A 22,698-nucleotide genomic window follows, 5' to 3' on the forward strand; every position below is an offset into this window, starting at 1 on the left:
AGATCAAAAAAGACAAAAAGGGCATTACATAATGGTAAAGAGTTCAACAAGAAGACCAAATGATTATAAGTATATATGCACCAACACAGAAGTACCTACATTGATAAAGCAAGTTTTTAGAGACCTATGAAGAGATTTAGACTCCCACACAATAGTGGGAGACTTCAACACTCCACTGAGAATATTAGACAGAACACCAAGGCAGAAAATTAACAAAGATATTCAAGACCTAAACTTAATATTAGACCAAATGGATCTGATAGGCCTCTACAGAACTCTCCATCCAAAAACAATGGAGTATACATTACTCTCATCACCACATGGGACATACTCTAAAATTGACCACCCAATGAGACACTAAACAATTCTCAGCAAATGCAAAAGAACCAAAATCATACCAAACACACTCCCAGACCACAAGACAATAAAAATAAGAATCAATACTAAAAAAAAATTGCTCCAAACCATGCAGCTACATGGAAACTAAAGAACCTGCTCCTGAATGACTTTAGGTAAATAATGAACTTTAAGGCGGAAATTAAGAAGTTCTTTAAAACCAATGAGAACAAAGATATAACATACAGAATCTCTGGGACACAGCTAAGGCATTGTTAAAAGGGAAATCTATAACACTAAACACCCACATTGAAAAGTTAGAAAGATCTCAAATTAACAACCTAACATCACAACTAAAAAAACTAGAGAATCAAGAGCAAACAAACCCCAACACTAGCAGAAGAGAAATAACCAATATCAGAGCTGCACTGAAGGAAATTCAGACACAAAAAAAATCCAAAAGATCAACAAATCAAAGAGTTTGCTTTTGGAAAAATGAATAAGATAGATAGGCAGCTAGCTAGAAAAGTAAAGGAGAAAAGAGAGAAGATCCAAGTGAATACAATCGGAAATGACAAAGGAGATGTTACCACTGAACCTACAGAAATACAGTCATCAAAGACTACAAACACCTCTATGCACACAAACTAGAAAATCTAGAAGAGGTGGATATATTCCTGGACACATGCACCCTCCCAAGACTGAATCAGGAAGAAATTGATTCCCTGAACAGACCAATAATGAATTCTATACTTGAATCAGTAATAAATAGCCTACCAACCAAAAAAAGTCCAAGATCGGATGTATTCACAGCCAAATCCTGCAAGATGTACAAAGAAGAGCTGGTATCATTACTACTGAAAGTATTCAAAAAAACTGAGGAGGAGGCATTCATCCAAAGCTCATTCAATGAGGTCAGCATCATCCTGATATCAAAACCTGGCAGACACACAATAAAAAAAGGAGAACTTTAGGCCAATATCCTTGATTAACATTCATGCAAAAATCCTCAACAAAATACTTAAAAACTGAATCCAGTAACACATAGTAAAGCTAATCCACCATGATCAAGTAGGCTTTTTCCCTGGCGTGCAAGGTTAGTTCAACATATACAAATCAATAAATGTGGTTCATTACATAAACCAAACTAATGACAAAAATCATATGATTCAATAGACACAGAAAAGGCTTTTAATGACGTTCAACAACCCTTCATGTTAAAAATTCTCAATAAACTGTATTGCAAGAACACACCTCAAAATAATAAGAGCCATCTATGACAAATCCACTGCCAACATCATACTAAATGAGCAAAAGCTGGAAGTGTTCCCTTTGAAAACAGGCACAAGACAAGAATGCCCACTCTCATCACTCCTATTCAACAGAGTATTGAACGTCCTGGCCAGAGCAATCAGGCAAGAGAAAGAAATAAAACATATTCAAATAAGAAGAGAGGAAGTCAAACTTTCCCTATTTGCTAATGACATGACACTATATCTAGAAAACCTTATAGTCTTAGCCAAAAAGCTTCTTCAGCTGATAAACTATTTCAGAACAGTTTCAAGATACAAAATCAATGTACAAAAATCACTAGCATTCCCATATAGAAACAACAGCCAACCTGAGAGATAAATCGGGAATGCAATTCCACTCACAATTGCCACAAAAAGAACAAAATACCTAGGAGTATAGCTACTTGGATAACTGGACAATTGTATAGGTGAAAGATCTCTACAATGAGAATTACAAAACACTACTCAAAGAAATCAGAGATGACACAAACAAACGGACAACCACTCCATGCTCATGAATCAGAAGAATCAATGTCATTAAAATGGCCATACTGCCCAAGGCAATTTACAGATTCAGTGCTCTTCCTATCAAACTACCAATGACATTATTCACAGAACTAGAAAAACTACATTAAAATGCATATGTAACCAAAAAAGAGCTCAAATAGCCAACACAATCCTAAGCAAAATGAACAAAGATGGCAACATTGGATTACCCAACTTCAAACTATACTACAGAGCTACAATAATCAAAACTGTAGAAGAGGATTGAAACTGAACCCCTTCCTTATACCACATACAAAATTCAACTTAAGATGAATAAAAGATTTAAATGTAAAACCCAAAACTATAAAAACCCTGGAAGACTATAAAAACCCTAGGCAATACCATTCTGGACACAGGAGCAGGCAAAGATTTCATGACAAAGATGCCAAAAGCAATCACAATAAAAGCAAAAGTTGACAAATGGAATCTAATTAAACTTAAGAGCTTCTACACATCAAAAGAAACTATCAGCAGGGTAAACAGACAACCTACAGAATGGGAGAAAATATTTGCAAACTATGTATCTGACAAGGCCTAATATCCAGCATCTATAAGGAACTTAAGTTTGCAAGAAAAAAAAAAAAACCCACTAAAAAGTGGGCAAAGGACATGAAAAAACGCTTTTCTAAAGAAGACATACATGTAGCCAACAAGCATATGAAAAAAAGCTAAATATCACTTATCATTAGAGAAATGCAAATCAAAACCAAAATGAGATACCATCTCACACTAGTCAAGAATGGTTATTGTTAAAAAGTCAAAAATAACAGATGCTGGCAAGGTTGCAGAAAAAAGGGAACACGTACATACTGTTGGTAAAAGTGTAAATTAGTTCAACCACAGTGAAAAGCAGTATGGTGATTCCTTAGAGAGCTGAAAATAGGATTACCATTTGTCTCAACAATCCTATTACTGGGTATATACTCAAATGAATATAAATCATTCTACCATAAAGACATATACATGCATATGTTTGTTGCAGCACTATTTACAATAGCAAAGATATGGAACCAACCTAAGTGCCCATCAATGGTAGGCTGGATAAGGAAAATATGGTATATATACACCATGGAATACTATGCAGCCATTAAAAAGAACAAGATCGTGTATTTTGCAGGAATGTGGATGGAGCTGGAGTCCGTTATCCTTAGCAAATTAATGCAGGAACAGAAAACCAAATACCACATGTTCTCACTTATAAGTGGGAGCTAAATGATGAAAATACATGGACACAAAGAGAACTACAGACACTGGGGCCTAATTAAGGGTGGAAGGTTTGACAAGGGAGAAGATCAGAAAAAATAACTATAATATACTCTGGTTTCTCTTCAGTTCATATTAAATATTTCACCTTTTACTAAAGAAAAAATAACTATTGGGTATTAGGCTTAGCACCTGGGTGACAAAATAATCTGTACAGCAAACCCCATAACATGAGTTTACCTCTATAGCAAATCTGCATATATAACCCTGAACCTAAAATAAAAGTTTAAAAATTAATTAATTGATTAAATAATTAAATGATTTTAAAAACATTTAAAACTTTATTTTGAGAAGGGGCCCATAGATATCACAGACTGCCAAGGGAGTTTACTGCCCAAGAATGGTCAAAACCCTGCACAAAAGTAACTGGGATCTAAGATGATTCACACTGCCCAGGGGAGCACTAACGGGCAGTGTTTCTGTGTCCTCTAAGAAGGCAGGTGCAAAGCAGGGGAGAGGTGGGGTCTAATGGGTTCATTTATCCATTCATTTATTCATTTAAAGATACTTATCAAGGGCTGTATGCCAGGCACTGTGCTACACCCTGGGGTCTCTGCCTCATGGGGATTATGTTGTAATAGAGAGTGACAGCTCTTAAACAACAAATATGCAACAAATAATGCAGGTTGGAGACACGAACAATGAGGAATTGTCACTTGGAAAAGAAACAAAAGTTTTAGGCAGGGGGAACAGTAAGTGCAGAGACAGCTTTCCTGAGATATGAAAGGCAGAGAGGCTCTTGGGAGCTCCTAGAGCTGTGCTGTCCAACATGGAAGACACCAGCCCCATATGCCTACTGAGCACTTGAGATGTGCTGTCTCAATTAAGAAACTGATTAACCCAATTGAGATATGCTGTGAAGATAAAATATACATTGGATTTTGAAGACTTAATACAAAAAATGAATGTAGATGATTGAAAAATTTCTTGAAACAAATAAAAACAGAAACAAACATACCCAAACCTATGGGATATTGCAAAAGCAGTACTAAGAGGAATGTTTATAGCTATAAGCAACAAAAATCAAGAAAAACTTCAAATAAACAACCTAATGATGAATCTTTTTTAATATTTTTATTTTCATTTTTATTTTTAGACATAAAATAATTTTAGACAGAGTCGAACTCTGTCACCCAGGCTGGAGTGCAGTGGTGAGATCTTGGCTCACTGCAACCTCCACCTCCCAGGCTCAGGTGATTACCCCACCTGAGACTCCCAAATAGCTGGGACTACAAGCATTCACTACCACACCTGGCTAATTTTTTTGTATTTTTTGTAGAGACATGATTTTGCCATGTTGCTCAGGCTGGTCTTGAACCCCTAGACTCAAGCAATCTGCCCGCCTCAGCCTCCCAAAGTGCTGAGATTACAGGTGTAAGTGATCAAACCTGGCCTAATGATGCATCTTAAAGAACTAAAACAATAAGAGCAAATCAAACCCAAAATTAATAGAAGAAAATAAATAATAAAGATCAGAACATAAATAAATAAAATTGAAATGCAAAAAGTACAAAAGATCAACAAAATGAAAAGTTGGTCTCTTAAAAAAATAAAATTGATAAACTTTTAGCCAGGCTCACTAAGAAAAACAGAGAGAAGACTCAAACAACGTCAGAGATGAAAAAGGAGACATTGCTACCTATATGACAGAAATTCAAAGGATCATTAATGGCTACATTGAGCATCTATATGACAATAAGTTTAATAAATTGGGAAATCTAGAAAAAATAAATTCCTGGACACACACAACCTACCAAGATTGAACTAGGAAGAAATTTAAACCTGCATACCAATAAGAAGTAATGAGATCAAAGCCATAATAAAACGTTTCCTAGCAAACAAATGCCCAGGACCTAATGGCTTCCCTGCTGAATTCTACAAATGTTTAATGAAGAACTAATACCATTCCTACTCAAATTATTCCAAAAAATGAAGGAGGAGAGAATACTTCAAAACTCATTCTATAAGACCAAAATATTACCCTGATACCAAAGACAATGAAACATCAAAAAAGAAAACTACAGGCCAATATACCTGATGAACATTGATACAAAAACCTCAACAAAGTAGTAGCAAACCTAATCCACCAACACATTAAAAATATCATACATCATGACCAAGTGGGATTTAGGATGCAAGGATGGTTCAAACTTATGCAAATCAATCAATATGATACAACAATCAACAGAATGAACAGTAAAACACAAATGATCATTTCAACTGATGCTGAAAAAGCATTTAATAATATGCAACAACCCTTCATTGTAAAAACTCTCAACACATTTGGTATTAAGGAACATACCTCAACAAAATAAAAGCCATATACAATAGACCCACAGCTAGTATTATACTGAGAAAAAAAACTGAAAACCTTTCCTCTAAGAAGTGGATTACAACAAGGATGTCCACTGCCACCACTGTTATTCAATATAGTGCTGGAAGTTCTAGATAGAGAAATAGAGCAAGAGAAAAAAAAAAAGTGCATCCAAATTGAAAAGAAATAAGTTAAATCATCCTTGTTTGCAGATGACATTATCTTATATTTGGAAAAACTAAAAACTGCACAAAAAAACTGTTAGAACTAATCAACAAATTCAGTAAAGTTGCAGTATATGAAATCAACATACAAAAATCAGTAGCATTTCCATGTGCCAATAGTAAACAATCTGAAAAATAAATCAAGAAAGTAATCTCATTTACAATAGCTACAAATAAAATTAAATACCTAGGAATTAACCAAAGAAGTGAAAGATCTCTACAATGAAAACTATGAAGCATTGATGAAAGAAATTGAAGAGGACATAAAAAATGGAAAGATATTCTATGTTCATGGTTTGGAAGAATCAATATTGTTAAAATGTCCATACCTAATGCAGTCCACAAATTTGATTCAATCTCTAACAAAATATCAATGACCTTCTTCACAGAAACAGAAAATACAATCCTAAAATTTATATGAGCCACAAAAACTCAGAATAGCCAAAGCCATGAACTAGACCCCTATCTCTTGCCATATGCAAGAGTCAAATCAAAATGTATTAAAAACTTAGATCTGAGACCTCAAACTATAAAACTACTAAAAGAGAACACTGAAGAAACTTTCTAGGACATTGGTCTGGGCAAAGATTTCTTGAGTAATAATCCCACTAGCTTAGGTAACCAAAGCAAAAATGGACAAATGGGATCACAGCAAGTTAAAACTTCTGCACAACAAAGAAAACAATCAACAAAGTCAAAGACGACCCACAGAATAGGAGAAAATATTTGCAAACTATTTATATCACAAGGGATTAATAATGAGAATATATCAGGAGCTCAAACAACTCTATAGGAAAAAATCTAATAATTTGATTTAAAAATGGGCAAAAGATATGAATAGACATTTCTTAAAAGAAGACATACAAATGGTAATAAATACATTAAAAGGTGATCAACATCACAGATCATCAGAAATGCAAATCAAAACTACAATGACATATCTCATCCCAGTTAAAATGGCTTTTATTCAAGAGACAAACAGAAATGAATGCTGGTGAGGATGTGGAGAAAAGGGAATCTTCATATACTGTTGGTGGGAACATACATTAGTATAGCCACTATGGAAAACAATTTGGAGAATCTTCAAAGAACTAAAAATAGAACTGCCATATGATTCAACAATCCCATTGCTAGGTGTGTACCCAAAAGAAAGGAAACCAGTACATCAGCCAGACATCCGCACTCCCATTTTATTGCATCACTATTCACAATAGCCAAAATTTGGAAGCATCCTAAGTGTCTATTTACAGTTGAATAGCTAAAGAAAATGTGATACATACACACAATGGAATACTATTCAGCCATAAAAAATGAATGAGATCCTGTCATTTCCAACAACATGGATAAAACTGGAGGACATTTTGTTAAGTGACTAAGCGAGGCACTAAAAGACCAAATTTGCATGTTCTCACTTATTCGTGGGAACCAAAAATTAAAACAATTGAACTCATGGACACAGGGAGTAGAATCACGGTTACCAGAGGCTGCAAGAGGTAGTAGGGAGGAAGAGTATTACGGAGATGGTTAATGGGTACAGAAATATAGTTTGATAGAATAAGGTCTACTATTTGATAGCACAACAGAGTGATTACAATAAACAATAGTTTATTGTATATTTCAAATAAATTATATAATTGGCATATTTGTAGCACAAAGAAATGATAAATGCTTCAAGTGATGGATACCCCATTTACCCTAGTGTAATTATTATGTATTATATGCTTGTATCAAAATATCTCATGTACCCATAAAAATCAAAAATTTAATAACTAAATAAAAAACAGATTTATCAGCCGAATTTAAAATGCAGCAATTTTCATTTCCTACAAAGAAGAATTCAAAGCAAAAAAGGATTAAAAGGGAAAAGAGTAGTTTTGTATTAACACAAGGTACACAATCAAAATATAACAAAAAACATAACATTCAAAGCTAGTTTTGTGAGGAATACAGTGGGCAGAATAAAGATATAACAGCAAACATTTACTAGTAAGGTTCTCACTATATGTCAGACTATGCCAAGAGTGTCACATAGATTATCTTATTTAATACTCATAAAAATTGAATAAACCCATGTCCTAGTATCAACTAGGGTTTTTTCAGTTAGGAAAATGAGGCTAGGACAGCCACAGAGGCCGGCATTTACAGAGCTGGGATGTGGGCCTAGTATGGTCTGAATGTTTATGTTTCCCAAAAATGCATATGTTCAAATCTTCGTCCTTAAGATGACGGGGTTAGGACAAGGAGCCCTTGGAAGGTAATTGGGTTGTGAAGGCAGAGCCCTCAGGAAGTGGATTGGTGCCTTTATAAGGGAGGTCAGAGAGAAAGACCTACCCACTTCTACCATGTGAAACCACAGTGAGAAAGCACAACTTATTAAGCATGAAATGAGCCCTCACCAAACACTGATTCTATAAGCACCTTGAACTTGGACTTTCCAGTCTCCAGAACTGTGAGAAATAAGTGTTTGTTGTATATAAGTCACCCAGTTTATGGTAATTTCTTATACTAGCACAAACTAAGACCCAGACCAAACTGTCTGATTCAGAACCCATACTGATCGGAATTAAAACTCTCTGCATCTCCCCATTGTAGTAGGATCCTAACATTTCTCAGTCATATTTTGATTGATAAAATTTTTTTAAAATATATAGACAATTGTTAAAATGATTTTGAATAAGAAGATGTAAAAAATACAAATATATCACACTGTGCATAGAGAATTCTCCTAGAGAGAATTTATCTTAAGAACCAATCAGTGTAATATATGCAAAAGTTAATTCCGAACCAATGTACAGGAAAAAGAAACAACACAAAAAGGTAAAACACATAAAACGGGGATTTGCAGAAGATGGCAGATCCTATCCGCTTGCAGCTCCCGCTCCAACAAACAGAGCAGCATGTGGAGACTCACATCATGAACTTTTGCTCCAAGAACTACTGCAAGAACATGCCAGGAAAGCTGAGAGAATCAACAGACCCTTTGAAGGAACTAGATCACTGCTACAGGCTCCCTGAGATGCCAAAAAACTGTGAGGCTGCTTGCTTTCTCAGCTGGGAGGGTTGTGGTCCTGAGCAAGTTCTCAGCCCTGGTCACTGGCTGCCTGGAAACTGTTGGGGGGACACAGTGCCCCTGCCTTTAGGACTGTAGGCTGCATGGGAGCAGGGAGAGATCTATGACTGCCAGTTTTCCCCCACTTCCCTGGTGACTTGTATGACTCAGCAGAGGCAGCCATAATCTCCCTGGGAATGTATCTCCATTGGCCTGGAAACCACACTCCCATCCCTCACGGCAGCCACAGCAAGCCCCGCCCAAGAAGAGGCTGAGTTCAGACACGCGTATCCTTGCCCCAACCTGGTAGTCTTTTTCTACCCACCCTGGTTGTGGAAGACAAAGGACATAATCACTTGGGAGTTCTATGGCCTCGCCCACCACTTGAGACACCTGAATACATAACCAGAAAACCCTAGGACAAGTTTGCGTCCTCCCTATAGTACCACAGCTGATGTGGCCAACCAACACAAAACCAGCACACTTAACAAAAATACAACCAAGGACCCTCAGATGGTTCACTTCATTCCACTGCTGTCTCCACCAGAACAAGTGCTGTTATCCATGGCTGGAAGACCTGAAGATGGATCACATCACAGGACTTTGCAGACACTCCTCTGTACCAGCCTGGAGCCCAGTAGCTCCACTGGGTGTCTAGACCCAGAAGAACAAAAACAATCACTGCAGTTCAGCTCTCAGGAAGCCCCATTCCTGAGAGAAAGCAGAGAACACCACATCAAGGGAACACCCCATGGGACAAAAGATTCTGACCAGCAGCCCTTGAGTCCCAGATCTCCCCTCTGACATAGTCTACCAAAATGAGAAAGAATCAGAAACACAATTCTGTTAATATGACAAAACAAGGTTCTTTAACACCTCCAAAAGATCACTATAGCTCAACAGCAATGGATCCAAACCAAGATGAAATCTCTGATTGCCAGAAAAAGAACTCAGAAGGTCAATTATTAAGCTAATCAGAGAAAAGTGAAGTCCAACTTAAAGAAATCAAAAACATGATACAGGATATGAAAGGAAAATTCTTCAGTAAAACGGCATAAATTTAAAAAAAAACCACAACTTCTGGGAATCAAAGACACACTTAGAGAAATGCAAAATACACTAGAAAGTCTCAGCAATAGAATTGAACAAGCAGAAGAAAGAGCTTCAGAGCTCAAACACAAGGCTTTCAAATTAACCCAATCCATCAAAGACAAAGGAAAAGAATTAAAAAATGAACAAAGCCTCAAAGAAGTTTGGAACTATGTTAAGGGTCCAACCCTAAGAATAATTGGTGTTCCTGAGCAAGATGAGAAATCTGAAAGTTTCAAAAACATTTTTGAGGGAATAATTAAGGAAAACTTCCCTGGTCTTTCTAGACATCTAGACATTCAAATACAAGAAGTTCAAAGAACAACTGGGAAATTCATCACAAAAAGATCATCATCTGGGCACAGAGTTATCAGGTAGTTATCTCAAGTCAAGACTAAGGAAAGAATCTTAAGAGCTGTGAGGCAAAAGCAGCAGGTAACCTATAAAGAAAAACGTATCAGATTAACAGCAGAATTATCAGCAGAAACACTACAAGCTAGAAGGGATTGGAGTCCTATCTTTAACCTCCTTAAACAAAATAATTATCAATCAAGAATGTTGTATCAGTGAACCTAAGCTTCATAAACATAGTCTTTTCCAGACAAACAAGTGTTGAGAGAATTCACCACTACCAACCAAGCACTACAAGAACTGCTAAAAGAAGCTCTAAATCTTGAAACAAATCCTCAAAATACACCAAAATAGAACCTACTTAAAATATAAATTTCACGGACCTACATTACAATAATACAATTTAAAAAACAAGGTATTCAGGCAACAAATAGCACAATTAATAAAACAGTTCCTCACATCTCAGTACTAACGTTGAATGTGAATGACCTAAATGCTCAAATTAAAAGATACAGAATGACAGAATGGATAAAAATCCACCAACCATGGGAGTGTAAATTAGTTCAAACATTGTGGAAGACAGTGTGGTGATTCCTCAAGGATCGAGAACCAGAAATACCATTTGACCCAGCATTCTCATTACTGGATATATACCCAAAGGATTATAAATCATTCTACTATAAAGACACATGCACACGTATGTTTATTGCAGCACTGTTCACAATAGCAAAGACTTGGAACCAACCCAAATACCCATCAATGATAGACTGGATAAAGAGACTGTGCCGCATATACAACATGGAATACTATGTAGCCATAAAAAAGAATGAGTTCATGTTTTGCAGGGACATGGATGAAGGGACATGGATGCAGGGACATGGATGAAGCTGGAAACCATCATGCTCTGCTAACTAACACAAGAACAGAAAACCAAACACTGCATGTTGTCACTCGTAAGTCAGAGTTGAAAAATGAGAACACTTGGACACAGGGAGGGGAACATCACACACCAGGGCCTGATGGGGAGTGGGGGACTAGGGGAGGGATAGCATTAGGAGAAATGCCTAATGTAGATGACAGATTGATGGGTGCAGCAAACCACCATGGCACATGTGTACCTATGTAACAATCCTGCACGTTCTACACATGTATAGCAGAACTTAAAGTATAATGATAATAATTTTTTTAAAAATCCACCAACCAAGTTTCTTTTTTTTTTTTTTTTTTTTTTTTTTTTTTTGAGACGGAGTCTCGCTCTGCCGCCCAGGCTGGAGTGCAGTGGCCGGATCTCAGCTCACTGCAAGCTCCGCCTCCTGGGTTTACGCCATTCTCCTGCCTCAGCCTCCCGAGTAGCTGGGACTACAGGCGCCCGCCACCTCGCCCGGCTAGTTTTTTGTATTTTTTAGTAGAGACGGGGTTTCACCGTGTTAGCCAGGATGGTCTCGATCTCCTGACCTCGTGATCCACCCGTCTCGGCCTCCCAAAGTGCTGGGATTACAGGCTTGAGCCACCGCGCCCGGCCCACCAACCAAGTTTCTATTGTCTTCAGGGATTCACATAACACATAAGGACTCACATAAACTTCAGGTAAAGGGATGGAAAAAGAAATTCCATGCAAATAAACACCAAAAGCAAACAGGAGTATCTATTCTTATATTAGACAAAACAACCTTTAAAGCAACAGGAGTTAAAAAAAAAATCAAAGGGGGACATTGTATAATGATAAAAGGACCAGTCCAACAGGAAAGTATCACAGTCCTCAATATATACACACCTAACATTGGAACTTTCAAATTTAAAAAAAAACAATTACTACCAGACCTAAGAAATTAGATAGATGGCAATATAATAATAGCAGGGGGCTTTAATACTCCACTGACCAGCACTAGACAGGTCATCAAGACAGAAAGTCAATAAAGAAGCAATGGGCTTAAACTATACCCTATAATAAATGAATTTAACAGATAGTTACAGAACATTCCACCCAACGACTGAAGAATATATACTCTATTCATTGAAGCATGGAATATTTTCCAAGATAGACCATATGATAGGCCACAAAACAAGGCTCAGTAAATTTTAGAAAACAAAAAGTACATCAAGTACTCTCTCAAACCACAGTGGAATAAAATTGAAAATCAGCTCCAAAAGGAACACTCAAAATCATGCAAATACATGGAAATTAAATAATCTGCTCTTGAAATCAAGATGGAAATTTAAAAATTCTTTGAGCGAACAATAATACTGACACAACCTAACAAAACTGCTGGGATACAGCAAAAGTGGTGCTAAGAGGAAAGTTCATAGCATTAAATGCCTACATCAAAAAGTCTGAAAGAATACAAATAAACAATCTGACGTCACACTTCACAGAAATGGAGAATCAAGAACAATCCAAAGCCAAACCTAGCAGAAGAAAATAAATAATGAAGATCAGAGCAGAACTAAATGAAATTGAAGCAAAAAAAAAAAAAACAGATAAATGAAACAAAGAGCTGGTTCTTTGAAAAGGTAAATAAAATTACAGACTATTAGTGAGATTAACCAAGAAAAGAAGAGAAAAGATCCAAATAAGCTCATTTAGAAACAAAAAGGGAAATATTACTACTGATACCACAGAAATAAAAAAGATTATCCAAGGATACTATGAACATCTTCATGCACATAAACTAAAAACCAAGAGGAGATGGATAAATTCCTAGAACTAACCAACCCTCCTAGATTAAGCCAGGATGATATAGAAACTCTGAACAGACCAGTAACAAGCAGTGAGATTGAAATGATAATTTGAAAAATTACCCACAAAAAAAGTCCAGGACCAGATGGATTCACTGCTGAATTCTTTCAGACATTCAAAGAAGAATCAGTATCAATTCTATTGACACTATTCCACACGATAGAGAAAGTGGGAATTGACCCTAAAACATTCTATGAAGCAAGTATCAACCTAATATGAAAATCAGGGAAGGACATAACAAAAGAAGAAAACTACAGACCAATATCCCTGATGAACATAGATGCAGAAATCCTCAACAAAATACTAGCTAACTGAATCCAACAGCATACTAAAAGGTAATCCACCATGATCAAGTGGGTTTCGTACCAGGAATGCAGGTATGGTTTAACATCTGCAAGTCAATAAATGTGATACACCACATAAACAGAATTTAAAACAAAAATCACATGATTATTTCAATAGATGCAGAAAAAGCATTTAACAAAATCCAGCATCCCTTTATGATTAAAGCCTTCAGCAAAATCGGCATACAACAGACATACCTTAAGGTAATAAAAGCCATCCATGATAAACCCACAGTCAACATTATACTGAATGGGGGAAAGTTAAAAGCATTTCCCCTGAAAACTGGAGCATGACAAGGATGTCCACTTTCACCACTTCTATTCAACGTAGAAGTCCTAGTCAGAGCAATCAAGCAAGAGAAAGAAATAAAAGGCATCCAAATCAGTAAAGAGGAAGTCCAACTGTCGCTGTTTACTGATGATATGATCGTATACCTAGAAAACCCTAAAGACACATCCAAAAAGCTCCTAGAACTGGTAAATGAATTCAGCAAGTTTCAGAATACAAAATTAATGTACATAAATCAGTAGCTCCGCTATACACCCACAGCAACCAAGCTGAGAATCAAATCAAGAACTCAACCTCTTATAATAGCTGCAAAAAAAAAAGAAATGCTCAGGAATATACCTAACCAAGCAGGTGAAAGAACCCTTGATATGGTTTGGCTGTGTCCCCACCCAAATTTCATCTTGAATTGTAACTCTCATAATTCCCACCTGTTGTAGGAGGGACCCAATGGAGGTAATTGAATCATGGGGGAAGGTTTTTCCTGGGCTATTCTCATGATAGTGAATAAGTCTCATGAGATCTGATGGTTTCAAAAAGGGGGGTTTCCCTTTTTAAAACTTCTCTTTACCTGCTGCCATCCACGTAAGATGTGACTTGCTCCTCCTTGCCTTCCACCATGATTTTGAGGCCTCCCCAACCATCTGGAACTGTAAGTCCATTAAACCTCTTTCTTTTGTAAATTTCCCAGTCTCAGGTACTTCTTTATCAGCAGCGTGAAAACAGACTAATACAATAAATTGGTACCAATAGTGGGGTGCTGCCAAAAAGATACCCAAAAATGTGGAAGCAACTTTGGAACTGGGTAACAGGGAGAGGTTGGAACAGTTTGGAGGATTCAGAAGAAGACAGGAAAATGTGGGAAAGTTTGGAACACCTTAGAGACTTGTTGAATGGCTTTGACCAAAATGCTGATAATGACATGGACAATGAAATCCAGGCTGAGGTGGTCTCAGATGAAGGTGAGAAACTTGTTAGGAACTGAAGGGAAGGTGACTCTTGTTATGTTCTAGCAAAGAGACTGGCAGCATTTTGTCCCTGCCCTACAGATTTGTGAAAATTTGAACTTCAGAGAGATAATTTAGGGTATCTGGTAGAAGAAATTTCTAAGCAGCAAAGCATTCAAGAGGTTACTTGGGTACTATTAAAGGCATTCAGTTTTAAAAGGGAAACAAAGCATACAAGTTTGGAAAATTTGCTGCCTGGCAATATGTAAAGAAATATGTAAAGAATGGATAGTAAAGAAAATCCCATTTTCTGAGGAGAAATTCAAGGCAGCTGCAGGAATTTGCATAAGTAACGAGGAACCAATGTTAATCTCCAATACAATGGGAAAATGTCTCCAGGGCATGTCAGAGACCTTTGCAGCAGCCCCTCCCATCACAGGCCCAGAGGTTTAGAAGGAAAAAAATAGTTCTGTGGGCTGGGTTCAGGGTCCCTCTGCTGTGTGCATCCTAGTGACTTGGTGCCCTGAGTCCCAGCTGTTCCAGCCATGACTAAAAGGGACCAAGGACAGCTTGGGCTGTTGCTTCAGAGGGTGGAAGCCTCATGCCTTGGCAGCTTCCATGCGGTGTTGAGCCTGCATGTACACAGAAGTCAAAAATCGAGGTTTGGGAACCTCTACCTAGATTTCAGAGGATGTACGGAAATGCCTGGATGCCCAGGCAGAAGTTTGCTGCAGGGGCAGGGCCCTTATGGAGAACCTCTGCTAAGGCAGTGCGGAAGGGAAATGTGGGGTCAGAGTCCCCAGAGTCCCTATTGGGGCACTGCCTAGTGCAGCTGTGAGAAGAGGGTTACCGTCCTTCAGACCCCAGAATAGTAGATCCACCGACAGCTTGCACCATGTGCCTGGAAAAGCCACAAACACTCAATGCCAGCCTGTGAAAGCAGCCAGGAGGGGAACTATGCCCTGCAAAGCCACAGGAATGGAACTGCCCAAGGCTGGGGGAGCCCACTACTTGCACCAGTGTGACCTGGTTATGAGACATGGAATCAAAGGAGATCATTTTAGAGCTTTAAGATTTGACTGCCCCACTGGATTTTGGACAGGAATGGAGCGCGTAGCCCCTTGGTTTTGGCCAATTTCTCCCATTTGGAATAGCGGCATTTACTCACTACCTGTACCCCCATTGTATCTAGGAAGTAACTGACTTGCTTTTGATTTTATAGGCTCATAGGTGGAAAGGATTTGCCTTGTCTCAGATGAGACTTTGGACTATAGACTTTTGAGTTAATGCTGAAATTAGTTAAGACTTGAAATGTGGGGACATGAGATTTTGGAGGGGCGGAATGATATGGTTTGGCTGTGTCTCTAAGCAAATCTCATCTTGAATTGTAACTCCCACAATTCCCAGGTGTTGTAGGAGGGACTCAGTGGAAGTAACTGAATCATGGGTGCAGGTTTTTCCCATGCTATTCTCATGATAGTGAATAAATCTCATGAGATCTGATGGTTTTAAAAAGGGGAATTTCCCTGCACAAGCTTTCTTTTTTGCCTGCTGTTATCCATGTAAGATGTGGCTTGTTTCTCCTTGCCTTCCACCCTGATTGTGAGGCCTCCCCAGCCACGTGGAACTGTAAGTCCATTAAACCTCTTGCTTTTGTAAATTGCCCAGTTGTGGATGTCTTTATCAGCAGCATGAAAGCAGAATAATAAACTTCTGCAAGGAAAACTACAAAACACTCCTGAAAGAAATCATAGATGACACAAACAAATGGAAACACATCCCATGTTCAGGGATGGGTTGAATCAATATTGTGAAAATTGCCATACTGCTAAAAGCAATCTACAAATCCAATGCAATTCCCATCAAAATACCACTATCATTCTTCACAGAACTAGAAAAAACAATTCTAAAATTCATATGAATCCAAAAAGAGCCTACATAGACAAAGCAAGACTAAGCCAAAAGAATTAATCTGGGGGCATCACATTACTTGACTTCAAACTATGCTGTAAGGCCATAGTCACCAAAACAGCATGGTACTGGCATAAAAATAGGCACATAGACCAATGGAACAGAATAGAGAACTCAGAAATAAACCCAAATACTTATAGCCAACTGATCTTCAACAAAGCGAACAAAAACATAAACTGAGAAAAGGACACCCTATTCAACAAATGGTGCTGGTACAATTGGCAATCCACATGTAAAAGAATGAAACTGGACCTTCATCTCTGACTTTATACAAAACTCAACTCAAGATGGATCAAAGATTTAAATCTAAGACCTGAAACCATAAAAATTCTGGAAGATAACACTGGAGAAACCCTTCTGGACATTGACTTAGGGAAAGACTTCATAACAAAGAACCTAAAAGCAAATGCAACAAAAACAAAGGTAAATAGATGGAACTTAATTAAACTAAAAAGTTTCTGTACAGCAAAAGACACAATCTGCAGAGTAAACAGATAACCCACAGAGTGAGAAAAAAAATCTTCACAGTCTATACATCTGACAAAGGACTAACATCCAGAATCTACAAGGAACTCAAACAAATCAGCAAGAGAAAAACAAACCATCCCATCAAAAAGTTGGTTAAGGACATGAATAGACAATTCTCAAAAGAAGATACACAAATGGCCAACAAGCATATGGAAAAATGCTCAACATCACTAATGATCAGGGAAATGCAAATCAAAACCACAATGTGATACCACCTTACTCCTGCAAGAATGGCCATAATCAAAAAATAATAGACGTTGGCATAGATGTGGTAAAATGGGAACACTTTTACACTGCTGGTGGGAATGTAAAGTAGTACAACCACTATGGAAAACAGTGTGGAGATCCCTTAAAGAACTGAAAGTAGAACTACCATTTGATCCAGCAATTCCACTACTAGGTATCTACCCAGAGGTAAAGAAGTCATATAAAAAAAGATACTTGCACATGCATGTTTATAGCAACACAATTTGCAATTGCAAAAATATGGAACCAGCCCAAATGCCTATCAATCAATGAGTGGAGAAAGAAAATGTAGTATATATACCATGGGCTACTGAGCCATAAAAAAGAATGAAATAATGACATTCAAAGCAACCTGGATGGAATCGAAGACTATTATTCTTAGTGAAATAACTCAGGAATGGAAAACCAAGCATCTCATGTTTTCATTCATAAGTGGGAGCTAAGCTATGAGGACACAAAGGCATAAGAATTATACAATGATGGCCGGGAGCGGTGGCTCAAGCCTGTAATCCCAGCACTTTGGGAGGCCGAGGCGGGTGGATCACGAGGTCAGGAGATCGAGACCCTCCTGGCTAACACGGTGAAACCCCGTCTCTACTAAAAAATGCAAAAAAAAAAACTAGCCGGACGAGGTGGCGGGCGCCTGTAGTCCCAGCTACTCGGAGGCTGAGGCGGGAGAATGGCGGGAACCCGGGAGGCGGAGCTTGCAGTGAGCCGAGATTGCGCCACTGCACTCCAGCCTGGGCGACAGAGCGAGACTCCGTCTCAAAAAAAAAAAAAAAAAGAATTATACAATGAACTTTGGGGACTGGGGTGAAAGCGTGGGAGGAGGTTGAGGGATAAAAGGCTACACACTGGGTATAGTGTATACTGTTTGGATGACGGGTGCACCAAAATCTCAGAAATCACCACTAAACAACTTATTCATGCAACCAAACACCACCTGTTCCCAAAAAACCTATTGAAATAAAAAATACTTTTTTTAAAAAAAAGGTTACAAACTTTCAGTTATTAGACAAACCAGTTCTGGGGATCTAATGCACACCATGAGTGGCGATGAATGTGCTAATTAATTTTATTGTAATTATTACATAATGTAGATGTAAATCAAGTCATCATATTATACACCTTGAAAAAAAAAAACAAGTAAAAATTGTAACTCACTTTCCCTGACTATAATAAATTCCTAACAATAATATAGTAGCAGTAATTAGTAGTAAAAAGTCCACACATTTAGAAATTTTAAAACATTCTACCAAACTATTTGATCAAAGTATATGTCAAAACTCCAATTTTAAAACTATGTAAAAATATTATCAATAATAGATAATTGATACAGCAACTGTCATATCTAACTTTTTAAATAATCTTCTTATAGTAACTATAAAAGTCTGCTTAAAGCTAATAAGCATAAACCTAAGAAGACATATGCCAATCTAACATGTAGACATCTGAAAACTTTATTATAAGACAAGCAAAAGAAGATTGGAATAAATGAAGTCTCCTGTTTCTGAATAGAAAGGACATTACCAAGGCAGTTTGGAAGATCTAGGGCACAGAAGCCACTAACATATATTACTATTAATAGGAGTGATAATAGTAATAATGCATTATAAGTAATAATATTCATATTTTTGAATTTTTATATAATTCTATTATTTCTATATAATGATCTGACTTTTCCAAATTTTCTATAATTACTATGCATCCCTTCTATAATTGAGGTGAATTCATACATATGATTTTCTTTAAAAATGAACTATTCATCAACTATATTTTATCATTCTGTGTGCCAGATCTGTTATCCTGGAATTCAGTTTGATTTGCTCTGTATAAATTGCCTATGGCTGCTTTAACTTACCCAGAAATGGCTTTTACCTTTGGTTCTATGATGAAGCCATGGAGTGTTGAATTTTACAGACTCTCTAATTCGAGTCAGGAGGGAAACTCCCCTATCGAGCAAAACCTGAAGATCCTTCCGTATTAATAATTGTTACATAATAAATCACTCCCAAAAGTTATTGGTATAAACTGATCATTTGCTTGCTCACATTCTTACGGTCAGCGATGTGGGCAGGACTTAGTTGGAATAGCTCACCTCTGCTCCACCTGGGCTTATGTTTGTGACCGGGTGGCTGGTTGACCACGGCTGGTTTGATCTGGAAAACCTCATTTCTGTATGCGGCAGTTGGCGAGTCTTTTCGCTTGGCACCTCAGTTCTCCTCCACCGAGCCAGCCTTTTATCTGGGCTTCCTCAATGGTGGATTGTTTTCAAGACAATGAAAAAAGAATCTACAAGTCCTGTTAAAACTTCACCTCAAATGTCACAAAATGTCACTCTGCCACATTCTACTGGTCAAAGTAAGTCACAAACCAGCCCAGATTCACGGTGTGGAGGGCACAGACTTCACCCTTCAAAGCAGAGTAGCAAAGTCTCATTACAAAGCAGCATGAAGAATTGCTACAGCCATCTTTGCAAGTAATCTTCCTCACCGTATCATAATTTATTCATCCTTACATTTTTTTAAGAAAGTTTTTAAGTGCCTCCCAAGTGCTAAATTCTGTTCTAGCCACTGGAGCACAGCAGTGAACAAGACAGACATAGTGCTTGCCCTTGTGGGAGTCACAGCTGTCGAGGAAGACAGGCACTGAACCATGATCATACACGTGCTGTGAGTGCTATAGAGAAGTACCAGGCTGGACTGGAGACTAGTGTAGCTGACTAACCCAGAATGGGAAGTAGCAGGATGGAGTCAGGGAAGTCAGGAAGACAGTATTACTTCCCATGTGTATCACAGTTTTCTACTTCCTATATCTACTTGGGTCCTAATACCTCATTTTACTATATCTGTGCTGCAGATGTATTTATTTCTCCTCTACCATAGAATTGTATGGTTACAAAGTGAACATAGAAGAAAAGTTGGGGGAAAATATTCCTTTCAAAGGAAGTCTAGAACAGTCTTGGGGCCGGGGGAAAGAAGAACTAACTTTTGTGAAATCGTAATTTTTTTATCATGTCAAAATCTTTTCCTAATTGAGGAATTTATAATTAATTAAGAAAGCTGGGCTTTTCAAGTGCACGATTCTCCCTTTGATCTACAGTGTGCCAGGATGTGAGTTCCCAGATGCCCGAAGCTGGTTTTAACTAAAGGGTTTCCTTAGCAAAGGCATTTTCTATGGCACAAAATGAAAACACACAGTTGTGGTGCATTTTGTCAGAAGATCCAAATCGATAAGCTGAGATGCCAGGGTTTGAAAACCTGATGTGCTGGAGGTGGTTGACTTACTAATCTATAGATAGCACACTGAGAAGAAGATTTAGGGTTTTTGATGACTGTTCAAAGAGTGTTTGAGATAAAGAATCTGGTGGGAGAAGAGATGGAACAGAAGAGCACATCGGAGACTTGTCACACAGTTGTAGGAAAGCTCTCCACCAAAGTGTTATTCTCTTCCCAGCAGGGTTGTTGGAAATGTGCTTCTTGTGTTAAGTTCAAAGAGCCTCGTGATAGGTCTGTGAGGCAGACGCTCCTGGGGGTGTGGTGTGTGCTGTCAAAGAAAATAGCAAATAGCAGCAGGCTCTCTCAACAAGAAGGATGGTTAGAGTTCAAAGTGCTATGGATGTTATTAAGGAGTATTTAAGTAATGAGTCAACAAATGTTTTAGAATCTCTATTATGTATTAGACACTATGTTAGGTTCCAGGGATATAATGTTGAATAAGACAGACATCACCCCTGCCCCTGTAGAGATTATAGTCTGCTGAGGAAACAGGTAGTAACCAGGTAGTTCCAACACCATGTGAAAAGAACAGGTATAGGGAAATACAGAAAACTATGGAAACAGCAGTGGTGCACCTACCTCAAACTTCAAGACTTCCTAACAGAAGTAGCATCTGAGCTGAGTACGGAAGGACCCACAGTGGCTAACCCAGAGAAGAAGAAGAGAACATCTGGTTAACAATGGCAAAATCCACTAAAATGAAAGTAAGAGAATTTTTAAAATAAAAGACACATAAGCCTACAAGGGCAAAGAGGATGGGAAAGAAGATGCCAACAAAAACTCTGGGAATTTGGAAAGCAGATTGACAAATGGAAAATGCCTTAGCTGAGTTGAGAAAACTGACTCTCAACCGGCAGAGCGAAGAATCACAAAGCAACATCATTCGTGCTGCTGAACCCCTCAGTGCTGTAGAACTCATGACACCTGGTACCTCAGAAAGCAGTGGTGAAGATGGCTTTAAAACCAGTGCACTGATTGAAACTCTAAGAGGGAACTCGATCTCCTCCTTCACACTGCGCAGCCTGGCACCTGCCCATCACCTACCGTGGCAAGGCACTTAAGGCTTTTCTTTTGGAGAGGGTAGAACAGGTCCTTGGACTAAAGACACAAGGTACAGCCCAAGGCAAAAAGGAACCCTACTGGAAATAAGTCTCACACTGAATGTTAAGAGTCTTAACTCTCTTAAACCACTTAGCAACCTGGACAGACTTGCATTCTGTTCTCTATGACTGGAAAGTTCTTTTCTAAGGAACCTGAATAACTGAAGACAAAATACAAGAATGGTCTATAGCTGGGGGATTACCTAACCACATGGCCTAAAAAGGTTGCCATACAGTGAAGACCACAATTAACAAACATGTCCCACCTTCCACATGAACATAAACCTTCCAAATAGGTTTTTTGTGCCCCACTCCTAAATGCAAACAGTCAAGAATTATTGGACATTGTAAGAAATCATCTAAGATGGAAGGCAGATATCTATTCTAAAGCAAACAAATAATTCAAAAAGGCAAACTAGGGCAGCCCATGGTGGCTCGCACCTGTAATTCCAGCCCTTTGGGAGTACGGGGCAGGATTCCTTGAGCCCAGGAGTTCAAGATCATCCTGAGCAACATGGCAAAACCCCATCTCTACAAAAAATTAAAAAATTAGCCAGGCATGGTGGCACACATCTGTAGTCCTAGCTAATTGAGAGGCTGAGGTGGGAGGATTGCTTGAGCCCAGGAGGTCAAGTCTGCAGTGAGCCAAGATTGTGCCTCTGTACTCTAGCCTGGGCAAAAGAGTGAGACCCTGTCTCAAGGAAAAAAAAAAAAAAAAGCAAACTAGAAGAAACTGAGGCTGCAAACAGAGAAGAAGTCAACTTCACCAAAATTTTTTTGACATCTTCAACAAAATA

The sequence above is a fragment of the Trachypithecus francoisi genome, unplaced genomic scaffold (assembly GCF_009764315.1).
Source record: "Trachypithecus francoisi isolate TF-2019V2 unplaced genomic scaffold, Tfra_2.0 Lachesis_group0, whole genome shotgun sequence".
In the NCBI taxonomy this organism is placed as follows: Eukaryota; Metazoa; Chordata; class Mammalia; order Primates; family Cercopithecidae; genus Trachypithecus; species Trachypithecus francoisi.